At 35.9% G+C, this 13,356-nt stretch overlaps 1 protein-coding gene and 1 pseudogene across 7 annotated transcripts in view; both read right to left on the reverse strand.

The window, feature by feature from the left end:
• Positions 1-13,356, reverse strand: part of ZMYM4 (zinc finger MYM-type containing 4) — a 164,758-nt gene that overhangs the window by 99,796 nt on the left and 51,606 nt on the right. The window lies entirely within an intron of this gene.
• On the reverse strand, positions 10,236-10,353 carry LOC139182426 (U2 spliceosomal RNA; annotated as a pseudogene).

Raw genomic sequence — 13,356 nt, forward strand, 5'->3', positions numbered from 1 at the left:
GGAATATTAAATTTCAAATTAGTAAGGAAAGAATGGACTGTTATTAACTGACTTGGAAGAGAAAATTTGGCTAGTATGGGGGAAAACTGTCCCTTAATTTATCCAAATACACACAAAACTGAAGCAAAATATTTAAAAGACCAAAAGAAGAACAGGAATGCTAATTTCTTAAATATATGCAAAATCTATAGACTAAAACTATAAAAGGTTATTTAGAAATTTAATAATTTATTATTTACAGATTTAAAGAAGAACTAAATAAACTCAGAAATATGCAATGCTCATGGATATATTTAAGATGTCAATTCTCCTCCAAATTAATCCACAAATTTAATGCAACTCTAATCAAATAGCCAATGGTTTATCTATATACCTTTACATGTTGATTATAAAATGTCTGTGTAAATACAAAGGAGTTAAATACACAAAGCAAATTTTAAGAAGAGATGAATGGCTTACACTAACTTGTTTTATAAGTCTGTAATTATTTTGAAGTAAAAAGTTGAAAATGATTTCATGATATAGTACATCTTATATGTAAATTATACATCAGCAAATATAATTTTTTAAATTTCATTTACAATAGCACAAGAAATTTTAAATGTACAGGGATAACAAAATATGCATAAGACTCATACTTATAAATTACAAAACCCTGCTAAAAGGAAAGATGATCTACATAAATTTTTTAAAAGATACAAAACATTCATGAACAGGAAAACTCTTTTAGATGTCAATTCTCCCCAAACTCATCTATAAATGAGAATCCCAATCAAAATCCCAGGAAGCTTTTTTATAGAAAAATAACAAGGTGTTTCTAAGAAACTGCAAGAAAATGCAAAAGATCTGGAATACAAAAAACAACTTTTGAAAAAAATGGCTTAGACTATGTGATCTCATATAAAACTTAAAAGTAATTAATACAATGTGGTACTGACATAAGGAACGACATATAGATCCTTGGAACAGTATGAGCCCAAAATAAAACCAAACATACAGAACATTTAATCTTCAAAAAAGTATCAAAATAAATCAATCAGAAAAAAGATTATTTTCTTGGGCTCCAAAATCACTGCAGATGGTGACTGCAGCCATGAAATGAAAAAACACTTGTTCTTTGGAAGAAAAGCTATGACCAACCTAGACAGCATATTAAAAAGCAGAGACATTACTTTGCCAACAAAGGTCCATACAGTCAAAGCTATAATTTTTCCAGTAATCATGTATAGATGTATGAGCTGGACCATAAAGAAAGCTGAGTGCTGAAGAATTGATACTTTTCAAACTGTGATGTTGGAAAAGAGTCCCTTAGACAGCAAGGAGATCAAACCAGTCCATCCTAAAGGAAATCAACCCTGAATAGTCATTGAAAGGACTGATGCTAAAGCGCCAATACTTTAGCCACCTTATGCAATGAGCAGACTCATTGGAAAAGACCCTGATGCTGGGAAAGACTGAAAGCAGGAGGAGAAGGGTCTTACAGGGGGCAAGATGGCTGGATGGTATCACCAACTCAATGGACATGAGTTTGAGCAAGCTCCGGGAGATGGTGAAGGAGAGAGAAGCCTGGCGAGCTGAAGTCCATGGGGTCAGAAAGTCGAACACAACTGAGTGGCTAAACAACAAAAAATCGAATTTCATGGAATTTAATCAAAATTAAAACTTGTGCTTTTCAAAAGACACCAAAAATAATGAAAACATCAGCCACAGAATACCTGAATAGATGGAGACAGATATATCCACATCTATTCCTATCTCAGTTCAGTCGCTCAGTCGTGTCTGACTCTTTGTGACCCCATGAATCACAGCACACCAGGCCTCCTTGTCCATTACCATCTCCCGGAGTTCACTCAAATTCACGTCCATCGAATCGGTGATGCCATCCAGCCACCTCATCCTCTGTCATCCCCTTCTCCTCCTGCCCCCAATTCCTCCCAGCATCAGAGTCTTTTCCAATGAGTCAACTCTTCGCATGAGCTAGCCAAAGTACTGGAGTTTCAGCTTTAGCATCACTCCTTCCAAAGAACACCCAGGGCTCATCTCCTTTAGAATGGACTGGTTGGATCTCCTTGCAGTCCAAGGGCCTCTCAAGAGTCTTCTCCAACACCACAGTTCAAAAGCATCAATTCTTCGGCGCTCAGCTTTCTTCACAGTCCAAGTTTCACATCCATACATGACCACTGGAAAAACAATAGCCTTGACTAGACGGACCTTTGTTGGCAAAGTAATGTCTCTGCTTTTGAATATGCTATCTAGGTTGGTCATAACTTTTCTTCCAAGGAGTAACCGTCTTTTAATTTCATGGCTGCAATCACCATCTGCAGTGATTTTGGAGCCCCCCAAATAAAGTCTGACACTGTTTCCACTGTTTCCCCATCTATTTCCCATGAAGTGATCGGACCATGAAGATGCCATGATCTTCGTTTTCTGAATGTTGAGCTTTAAGCCAACTTTTTCACTCTCCTCGTTCACTTTCATTAAGAGGCTTTTTAGTTCCTCTTCACTTTCTGCCATAAGGGTGGTGTCATCTGCATATCTGAGGTTATTGATATTTCTCCCAGCAATCTTGATTCCAGCTTGTGCTTCTTCCAGCCCAGCGTTTCTCATGATGTACTCTGCATAGAAGTTAAATAAGCAGGGTGACAATATACAGCCTTGACGTACTCCTTTTCCTATTTGGAACCAGTCTGTTGTTCCATGTCCAGTTCTAACTGTTGCTTCCTGACCTGCATATATGTTTCTCAAGAGGCATGTCAGGGGGTCTGATATTCCCATCTCTTGAAGAGTTTTCTACAGTTTATTGTGATCCACACAGTCAAAGGCTTTGGCATAGTTAATAAAGCAGAAATAGATGTTTTTCTGGAACTCTCTTGCTTTTTCCATGATCCAACGGATGCTGGCAATTTGACCTCTGGTTCCTCTGCCTTTTCTAAAACCACCTTGAACATCTGGAAGTTCACGGTTCGCGTATTGCTGAAGCCTGGCCTGGAGAATTTTGAGCATTACTTTACTAGCTTGTGAGATGAGTGCAATTGTGCAGTAGTTTGAGCATTCTTTGGCATTGCCTTTCTTTGGGATTGGAATGAAAACTGACCTTTTCCAGTCCTGTGGCCGCTGCTGAGTTTTCCACATTTGCTGGCATATTGAGTGCAGCACTTTCACAGCATCATCTTTCACGATTTGAAATAGCTCAACTGGAATTCCGTCACCTCCACTAGCTTTGTTCGTAGTGATGCTTTCTAAGGCCCGCTTGACTTCACATTCCAGGATATCTGCCTCTAGGTGAGTGATCACACCATCATGATTATCTAGGCTGTGAAGATCTTTTTTGTACAGTTCTTCTGTGTATTTTTGCCACCTCTTCTTAATCTCTTCTGCTTCTGTTAGGTCCATACCATTTCTGTCCTTTATTGAGCCCATCTTTGCATGAAATGTTCCTTTAGTATCTCTGATTTTCTTGAAGAGATCTCTAGTCTTTCCCATTCTGTTGTTTTCTTCTATTTCTTTGTATTGATCCCTGAGGAAGGCTTCTTATCTCTTCTTGCTATTCTTCGGAACTCTGCATTCAGATGCTTATATCTTTCCTTTTCTTCTTTGCTTTTCACTTCTCTTCTTTTCACAGCTATTTGTAAGGCCTCCCCAGATAGCCATTTTGCTTTTTTGCATTTCTTTACCATGGGGATGATCTTGATCCTTGTCTCCTATACAATGTCATGAACCTCTGTCCATAGTTCATCAGGCACTCTATCTATCAGATCTAGGCCCTTAAATCTATTTCTCACTTCCACCATATAATCATAAGGGATTTGATTTAGGTCATACCTGAATGGTCTAGTGGTTTTCCCTACTTTCTTCAATGTAAGTCTGAATTTGGCAATAAGGAGTTCATGATCTGAGACACAGTCAGCCCCCTGTTTTTGCTGACTGTATAGAGCTTCTCCATCTTTGGCCGCAAAGAATATAATCAATCTGATTTCGGTGTTGACCATCTGGGGATGTCCATGTGTAGAGTCTTCTCTTGTGTTATTGGAAGAGGGTGTTTGCTATGACCAGTGTGTTCTCTTGGCAAAACTCTATCAGCCTTTGCCCTGCTTCATTCTGTACTCCAAGGCCCAAGTTGCCTGTTACTCCAGGTGTTTCTTGACTTCCTACTTTTGCATTCCAGTCCCCTATAATGAAAAGGACATCTTTTTTGGGTGTTAGTTCTAAAAGGTCTTGTAGGTCTTCATAGAACCGTTCAACTTCAGCTTCTTCAGTGTTACTGGCTGGGGCATAGACTTGGCTTACTGTGATATTGAATGGTTTGCCTTGGAAACGAACAGAGATCATCATTCTGTCGTTTTTGAGACTGCATCCAAGTACTGCATTTCGGACTCTTTTGTTGACCATGATGGCTACTCCATTTCTTCTGAGGGATTCCTGCCCGCAGTAGTAGATATAATGGTCATCTGAGTTAAATTCACCCATTCCAGTCCATTTTAGTTGGCTGATTCCTAGAATGTCAACGTTCACTCTTGCCATCTCCTGTTTGCGCACTTCCAATTTGCCTTGATTCATGGACCTAACATTCCAGGTTCCTATGCAATATTGCTCTTTACAGCATCGGACCTTGTTTCTATCACCAGTCACATCCACAACTGGGTATTGTTTTTGCTTTGGCTCCATCCCTTCATTCTTTCTGGAGTTATTTCTCCACTGATCTCCAGTAGCATATTGGGCACCTACCAACCTGGGGAGTTCCTCTTTCAGTATCCTATCATTTTGCCTTTTCATACTGTTCATGGGGTTCTCAAGGCAAGAATACTGAAGTGGTTTGCCATTCCCTTCTCCAGTGGACCACATTCTGTCAGACCTCTCCACCATGACCTGCCCGTTGGGTCGCCCCACAGGGCATGGCTTAGTTAGGGCAGGGCACGTCCAAGGAGCGGTGGCTGCGCGGGTGCAGGAGGGCCTAGAGGAGCTACTCCACGTTCAAGGTCAGGAGGGGTAGTGGTGAGGAGATACCCCTCATCCAAGGTAAGCAGCAGCGGCTGCACTTTGCTGGAGCAGCCGTGAAGAGATACCCCACGTCCAAGGTAAAAGAAACCCAAATAAGACGGTAGGTGTTGCAAGAGGACATCAGAGGGCAGACACACTGAAACCATAATCACAGAAAACTAGTCAATCTAATCACACGGACCACAGCTTTGTCTAACTCAATGAAACTATTTCTATCTAATCATCTATAAAATAAAAGATTCATATCCAGAATATGTAAAAAACCCTTATAATAATATAATAGAAAAAACAAACCAACAATTCAAAAAATGGGCAAAGACTTGGGACACTTTACAAAGGAAACATTTTAAGAAAGGCTAATACACACACTGAAAAAATGTTTGAAATCATTAGTCCGCAGGGAAATGTAAATTAAAACCATAAACAGTTGCCACTATCCATCCTTCAGTTCAGTTGTTCAATCGTGTCCAACTCTTTGCGACCCCATGAGTGCAGCATGCCAGGCTTCCCTGTCCATCACCAACTCCAGGAGCCTGCTCAAACTCGAGTTCGGGATGCCATCCAACCATCTCATCCTCTGTTGTCCCCTTCTCTTCCCGCCTTCAATCTTTCCCAGCATCAGGGTCTTTTTCAGTCAGTCAGTTCTTCACATCAGGTGGCCAAAGTAGTGGAGCTTCAACTTCTACATCAGTCCTTCCAATGAATATTTAGGACAGATTTCCTTTAGGACTGACTCATTTGATTTCCTTACAGTCCAATGGACTCTCAACAATCTCTTCCAACACTACAGTTCAAAAGTATCAATTCTTCAGCACTCAGCTTTCTTTATAGTCCAACTCTCACATCCATACACGACTACTGGAAAAACCATAGATTTTGACTAGACAGACCTTTGTCAGCAAAGTATCCATCCTTTCCCTTACTTTTTAGAAAGAGTTTATTGATGCGAACCAGCTTTTTTATGTCTTTTTGAATTTGTTATACAATATTTTTTATGTGGTTAATACTTTGGTTTTTGGGCCCCTAGGCATGTGGGATCCTAGCACCCTGAGCAGCGATTGAACCTGCACTGCCTGCATTGAAAGGCAGAGTTTTAATCACTGGACTGCCAGGGAAGTCCCTCCTTCCCACTTTTAAAATAATTATAACCTAAAAGGAAAAGACCAGTTAAGTGAAATGAACAAACTACTTGAAAACATAACAAACCTGACACGAGTAAATATATAAATAATCCTGTATTTATTGAAAATTTTGAATTCATAACTTAAAACCTCACAGCACAGAGTAGGAAATGGCAACCCACTCCAGTATTCTTGCCTGGAAAATTCGACGGACAGGGGAGCCTGGTGGGCTACAGTCCATGAGGTCGCAAAGGTCAGACACAACTGAGTGACTTTCACTTTCAAAAGAAAGAATGAGAAAGAAAAAAAAATCACTAACTAACAGTCACATATTTGGTTCTGAAGGACAACTGTTATTTGATACTGTTTTGATTTCTGGAGATCAGATTTTTTAGTACTCATGCATAGGTTTTCTTCTTTCCTTTAGTATTAAAGGACAAAGTTGAAAGAGTATTCTATATACCTAGGAAAATTAAAGTGCATACCAAATGCATATTCAATCTCATAAGGACTGATTTATTAGTTCTTGCACATCCTTGTGAAAAGTGCATGATGCGCCAGGTCCCTTGGAGGCACATTCATTCTCACAGAAAAGAGTAGCATTTCAGGGTCAGGAACTTAGGTTTCATGGCGAGAAGTTCTACAACAGACATCAAAAATATTTTGGAAAACAATTATGCTCAAAATTTTAAAATAAATGGGAAATGTATGCCTTTAAAAACAAAAACAAAAAACCTCATACCAAGAAATCTGTAAGCCAAGGTGGTTTTCCTATGAATTCTATAAAACATTTAATGAAGATATAACTCTAGCTGTACACAAAGTCTGTCAGAAAAAATCCTTAATGAAATATTAGCAAATTGAGTTCAGTAATATATAAATATTCTTCAGCCATTCCTTGTAAAATGGGGAGTTTTTAATGTAATAAAGCCTTAGCAAATGTGACTGAAACCAACAATAATTATCCCTAAGTGATAAAATATGAGAACTATTACACTTAACAAAAATAAGATATTTAAGAATAAATGATAGAAGAAAAACACAATACAGTTACTTGAAAGCAACTCTAAAAATTAAGTAAATGGCATAAATCAAAATCTGTATTAAAATCTAGTTTGTTTCTGAACAGAAAAATATAGTAAAATACTGATTTTCCAAAAAAATAACATATAAATGTATGTATTTTCAATCAGAATTCCAAAAGACTATTTTCAGATATTCAATAAATCATATTAAAATTTAGTGGGTGAAGAGCCTAAAGAAAAGCTTTAACAGATTAAAACTAAGACACTGGCTTGACAGAGCAGAGCAAAGCCAATACCTCAAATCCAAAAAGTATACAGTATTAACATATTTTTATAATAATACATACTATTAATGAAATCACTGAAGATAATATAGCAATAAATATATGTTTATGATAAATATTACTATGTAAATGTTAAAAGAATGTAAAAGAAATTCAGAAAAAGATTCCCACATATATATGACTTAAATACATCTCAGTAGTGCCAATTGAGTTCACTGATGAATATCAACTATTTAGATGAAAAGATAAGTTATTTAATATATGTTACCACAAGTAATTACTCATCTGAAAAAACTGTACCCCAATCTTATCCTGCATACAAAAATAAATATCAAATTAAGTAAGATTTAAATGCTAAAATATAAAATAAAAAGCTTACAAGATAATCTTTATAGATTATAAAATTTTATTGAAAGGCAATAAAGAATTAAATAAATAAAAAGACACACAAAGTTCACAGTCAGTCAATATCATAAACATGCCAATTGTCTGTTGATCGACAGACTCAAAAAACAGTCCATCAAAATTCTGCTCTTACAATTTTGTTTTGTTAGCTACTTGGTAAAGTATTTCTAAAATGAACAGTAACAAGAATAGGTGATACATTCCTGAAGAAAAATTTTCAAGGATATGTGAACTATCAGGTTATCAAACAAGACTTATTGCAAAGCTAAATTAATTAAAAGAACATGGCACAGAAATAAACAAAAATTCCACTGGACAATGTGGGGGAAAGCCCATAGGTATACACTACAGAATAGCTTTTCAAGTAACTGTGTGAAGAAAACAGTATTTGATGATTGGTAATGAGATAATTTGTTAGTATTATGGCAAGAAATAAATTAATTCCCTAACCCAAACCATAAAACAGTTGTAACAGTTAACTCTATAAGAATTCAAAGAGCTATGTGTTAAAGGTAAAACCAATGAACATTTTAGGAAACAACATGAAATATCCTTCTGATGTCAGCCTAGAAAAGGTTTATCTAAATAAAATTTTTTAAAAATCAAATCATAAAAGACTCTAATATTTATTATCATTCAAATATATTAAAATTAATTTCAGCTTATGCAAAGACTTATTAGGTCAAGTCATGAGTTAGGAAAATACATTTTTAATATTTATAACTGACATGTTTCTTCTTTAGGATACTTAGAGAACTCCTACAATGCAGTTAAGAAAAGGTCAGCAGTGCAACAGCAAATGGGCAACAGATTTTGCAGTAGAGGAACCAGAAAGAGCCAAAAACATGAAAAAATATTCAACTAAATTATTAATCAGTTAAATATAAATATTTTAAAAATGAATTCCATGTTATACCTGCTATGCTATGCTATGCTATGCTAAGTCACTTCAGTCATGTCCGACTCTGTGCGACCCCACAGACGGCAGCCCACCAGGCTCCCCCGTCCCTGGGATTCTCCAGGCAAGAACACTGGAGTGGGCTGCCATTTCCTTCTACTATAATTACAAAATATTTAAGTCTAGTAATAAGTGTTGCCCAGATGCATAGTGACCAAAACTCTAAACAATGGTAGAAATATAAACAAATGAAAACAGTAAATTTTGCAGTTCTAGTAAGTTGAGAATGTACACATCCAATGCCTGAGCAATCACCTTCCATATGCACTCTAGAGCAGGGGTATGTAAATTATGTCTGAATGCTAAATCCAAAAGCCACCTGTGTCCTATCTACATAACCCATGAGCTAAGAATGATTTTCACATTTTTAAACAGTTAAAAAACAAAAAAGACACATGAAAATAATGTTAAATTCAAAATTCAGTGCCAATAAAGTTTCACTGGAAACAAACACTAATCTCTTCATGTATTGTCTATGGTTGCTTTCATGCCGAAAAGACAGAGTTGAATATGCTGCAACAGAGATGGCAAAATAGCTAAAATATTAACTATCTGGTCTTTTAGAGAAACAGTTAGTCAATTCCTATCCTAAACCAAAAGATTCTAAGTTTGTTTTTTGACAGAGACTCACCATAATAGATTTTACATGAATTCCACACATGATACTTTCTTAAATGAATCAAAAGACATACAAGGATGTTCATAGAGGAAAGACTGGCAATGGAAAAACTAGAAATATCAAGAAGTCTATAAACAGTAAAGCAGATTTTGAAATTGTGATATATTTTAAACAGAAGACCTAAAAGTATAAAACTCCTAAAAGAAAACACAGGGAAAAACTTTCATTACATTGGAAGAGGCAATACATTTTTGTATATGACACCAAAAGCACAGGCAGCAAAAGCAAAAATAAACAAATGGGACAAACAATTTTTAAAACTTCTGCACATCCAAAGAAACTATCAACAGAGTAAAAGGGCATCACATGGAATGGAATCAAGTATTTGCAAATCATACATCTGATAAGGAATAATACCCAGAACACATAAAGAACTCATAAATCAACTGTAAGAATAAAAAATCAAAAAGGATCATAGGACTTGAAAAACACATTTCTGCCAGAACACAAATGGCCAACAAGCATATCAAAAGGTGGTATTTGCAGCATTACTCACATAGACCAAGAGGCAGAAGCAACCCAAATGCCCATCAATAAAACAGATAAACAAAATGTGGTATTAGCCATACAACAGAGTATTACTCATTCTTAAAAAAGAAGAAAACCAAAAAAAAAAAAGAAGAAAACCCTAATACATGTTACAACACGTAAAAACCTTAAGACGGGAGGGTATTTTTGTTCAATGGGTATAGAAATTTCAGTTTTGCAAGACAAAACAGTTTCAGAGATTTGTTGCACAAAAATGTGAATGTACTTAATATTACGAAACTGTACACTTAAAAATGATTAAGATGGTAAATTCTGCATTATGTGTTTTTTACCACAATTAAACTGATAAGAACAGATACTACACTTGATCTTAGCCAAAAGGCCGAGAAGCGATTTTTACCACAATTAAAAATGAATAAACAGAAATTTATTAGGGTGGGCGTTAATAATGAATTACACATCAGTGATGAATGACTGAGAGCTAAACATTGAATACAGACAAATACCAAGTATAATGAAAAAACAAAGTGGTAACATATAGAATGATTCAAAAATTATACAAAATTCATAAATAAGCAAAACCAAACAATATACTGATCAATAATGAAAATGTGGTTAAAAACTATAAAGACAGGCAAAGAAAAATGGCAATAAATACATATTTATCAATAACAATTATAAATGTCAATGGAGTAAAAGCTGCAATCACAAGACACATGATAGCTGATTGGATAACAAGAATGTACAATCATATTGCCTATAAGAGACCCACTTTAGGGCAAAAGACATGAACAGACTGAAAGTGAGGGAATGGAAACTGCATTTCATGTAAATGGAAATGACAACAAAGTGATAGCAACATTAAAAAAAAAAGATTTTAAAACAAACATCGTAAAGGCAGACAAAGAAGGACACTATATAATAACAAAAGGATCATTAATACAGAGCACCTAAACACATAAAACAGTGTACTAACAGACATAAAAAAGAAACCGAGGGGAACATAACAACAGTAGGGGATTTCAAAACCCCACTGATATCAATGGACAGACTGTCCAAACTGAAAACCAATAAGGCAACAGAAACTCTAAACGATAAAATTCAACACCCATTCATTAAAAACTTACCAAAACAAGTACAAAGGGAACGTATTTCAACATAATAAAAGCTATTTATGACAAACCCACAGTCAATGTAACACCCCACAGTGAAAGCCTAAAAGCCTGCCTGCTAAATTCTCCAACAGTACAAGCATGTCCACCCTCATCACTTCTCTTCAACACAGTACTGGAAATCTTAGCCACAGCAAAGACAAGAACAAGAAGACATATCCAAATTGGAAGGGAAGAAGTAAAACTGTCACTGTATGCAGATGATACAATATTCATACAAAAAACCCTAAAGACTCCACACAAAACAATTAGAATAAATGAATTCAGCAAGATAATAGGACACAGTTCAATATATAGAAATCTGTTGCATTTCTTTATACTAACAATGAAGTCACAAACAGAAAGTTTAAAAATAATCTCATTTAAAATTGTTTAAACCAAAAAAAAAAGGAATAAACCTAACCACGCAGGTAAATGACATATGCTGAAAACTATAAAATATTGACATCAGATTTGAAGAATTAATATTGCTAAAATGGCCACACTATACACCACAATCTACTGATTTAATGCAATCCCTATCAAACTATCTATGACATTTTCCACAAATGATCCTAAAAGAAAAAATGATCCTAAAATTTACACAGAATCACAAAGACCGACAATTGCCAAAGCAGTTCAGAGGAAGAAGAACAAAGGTAGAGGAACAACATCCCAGACTTCAGACAATACTGCAAACCTACAGCAATCAAAACATGAAGGTTTTGGCACAAAAACAGATATATGGATCAACAGAACAAAACAGAGAGGCCAAAAATACGACCACATTCCTACAGTCAATTAATCCTCAACAAAGGGGCAATATACAATGGAGAAAAGACAGTCTTTCTATAAGTGGTGTTCGGCAAGTTGGACAGTGTCCTATAAATCACTAAAGTTAGACCACTCCCTAACACCAGACATCAAAATGGATGCAAAATGACTTAAAAACTTAAAGATAACACATGAAACGTTAAATTCCTAGAGGAGAACATAAGCAAACCATTCTCAGACATAAAATTTTCTTAGATCAGTCTCTCAAGGTAAAAGAAGTAAAAGCAAGAATAAATGGAACCTAACCAAACTTAAAAAGCTTTTGCACAGCAAAGGAAAACCATTAAAAAAAAAAAAAAAAAAAAGACAACCTACCTACAGAATGGAAGAAAATATTTGCTAACAATGTGACTGGCAAAGGCTTAATTTCCAAAATAAGCAAACACATCATACAACTCAGTATCAAAAAAACAATTCACTCCAAAAAATGGGCATAAGACCTAAATAGACATTTCTCTAAAGACATACAGATGGCCAACAGGCACATGAAAAGATGCTCTGCATAGCTAATTACTAGAAAAATGCAAATCAAAACTACAATGACCTCACACTGGTCAGAATGGCCATCGTCAACAAGTTCACAAATAATAAATGCTGGAGAGAGTGTAGAGGAAAAGGAAGCCTCCTACACTGTTAGTGGGAATGTAAACTGAGAGTCACCACAGAAAACAATCTGAAGTTTTCTTAAAAAACTAAAAAGTTACTATATGATCCAGCAATTCCATTCCTGGACACATATCCAGGAAAGAGGAAACAAATTTGAAAAGATACATGCACACCAATGTTCATAGCAGCATTATTTACAACAGCTAAGACATAGAAGCAAATTAAATGTCCATCAACAGATGAAAGGATAAATGTGATACACAACACACTTCCAGATTCTCCCTACTGAGTTTCCAAATCTTCCTAGCCAAGAACCAAGATATTGCAGAACAAAAACAAGACATCTCACGTGTATCGTTTCGGAATATCTGAGCCACAGATCGACAAGCATAATAAAACTGTCGTTTTAAACCACTATGGTGATCTGTTAAGCAGCACATTATCAGTAATAAGAATGCAAATTCAAACTATGCTTTATCTTAAATAATTTAGACAGCAGGCTCTAGAAAACTATTAACTGATTTAAGAAATGACACTAGTGTTAACAAAGTCAAATTTCTAAAATATGCATGTTAGGTACTTAAAATTCTTTCACAAAATAACTGTGAGAAAAGGAGTATTTTCTAAATTAATATTACTTAACATGAAGTTTTGGAGAAGGCAATGGCACCCCACTCCAGTACTCTTGCCTGGAAAATCCCAAGGACGGAGGAGCCTGGTGGGCTGCCATCTACGGGGTTGCACAGAGTCGGACACAACTGAAGTGACTTAGGAGCAGCAGCAGCAGCAACATGAAGTTTAAAGAT

The sequence above is a fragment of the Bos indicus genome, chromosome 3, assembly GCF_029378745.1.
Source record: "Bos indicus isolate NIAB-ARS_2022 breed Sahiwal x Tharparkar chromosome 3, NIAB-ARS_B.indTharparkar_mat_pri_1.0, whole genome shotgun sequence".
Lineage (NCBI taxonomy): Eukaryota > Metazoa > Chordata > Mammalia > Artiodactyla > Bovidae > Bos > Bos indicus.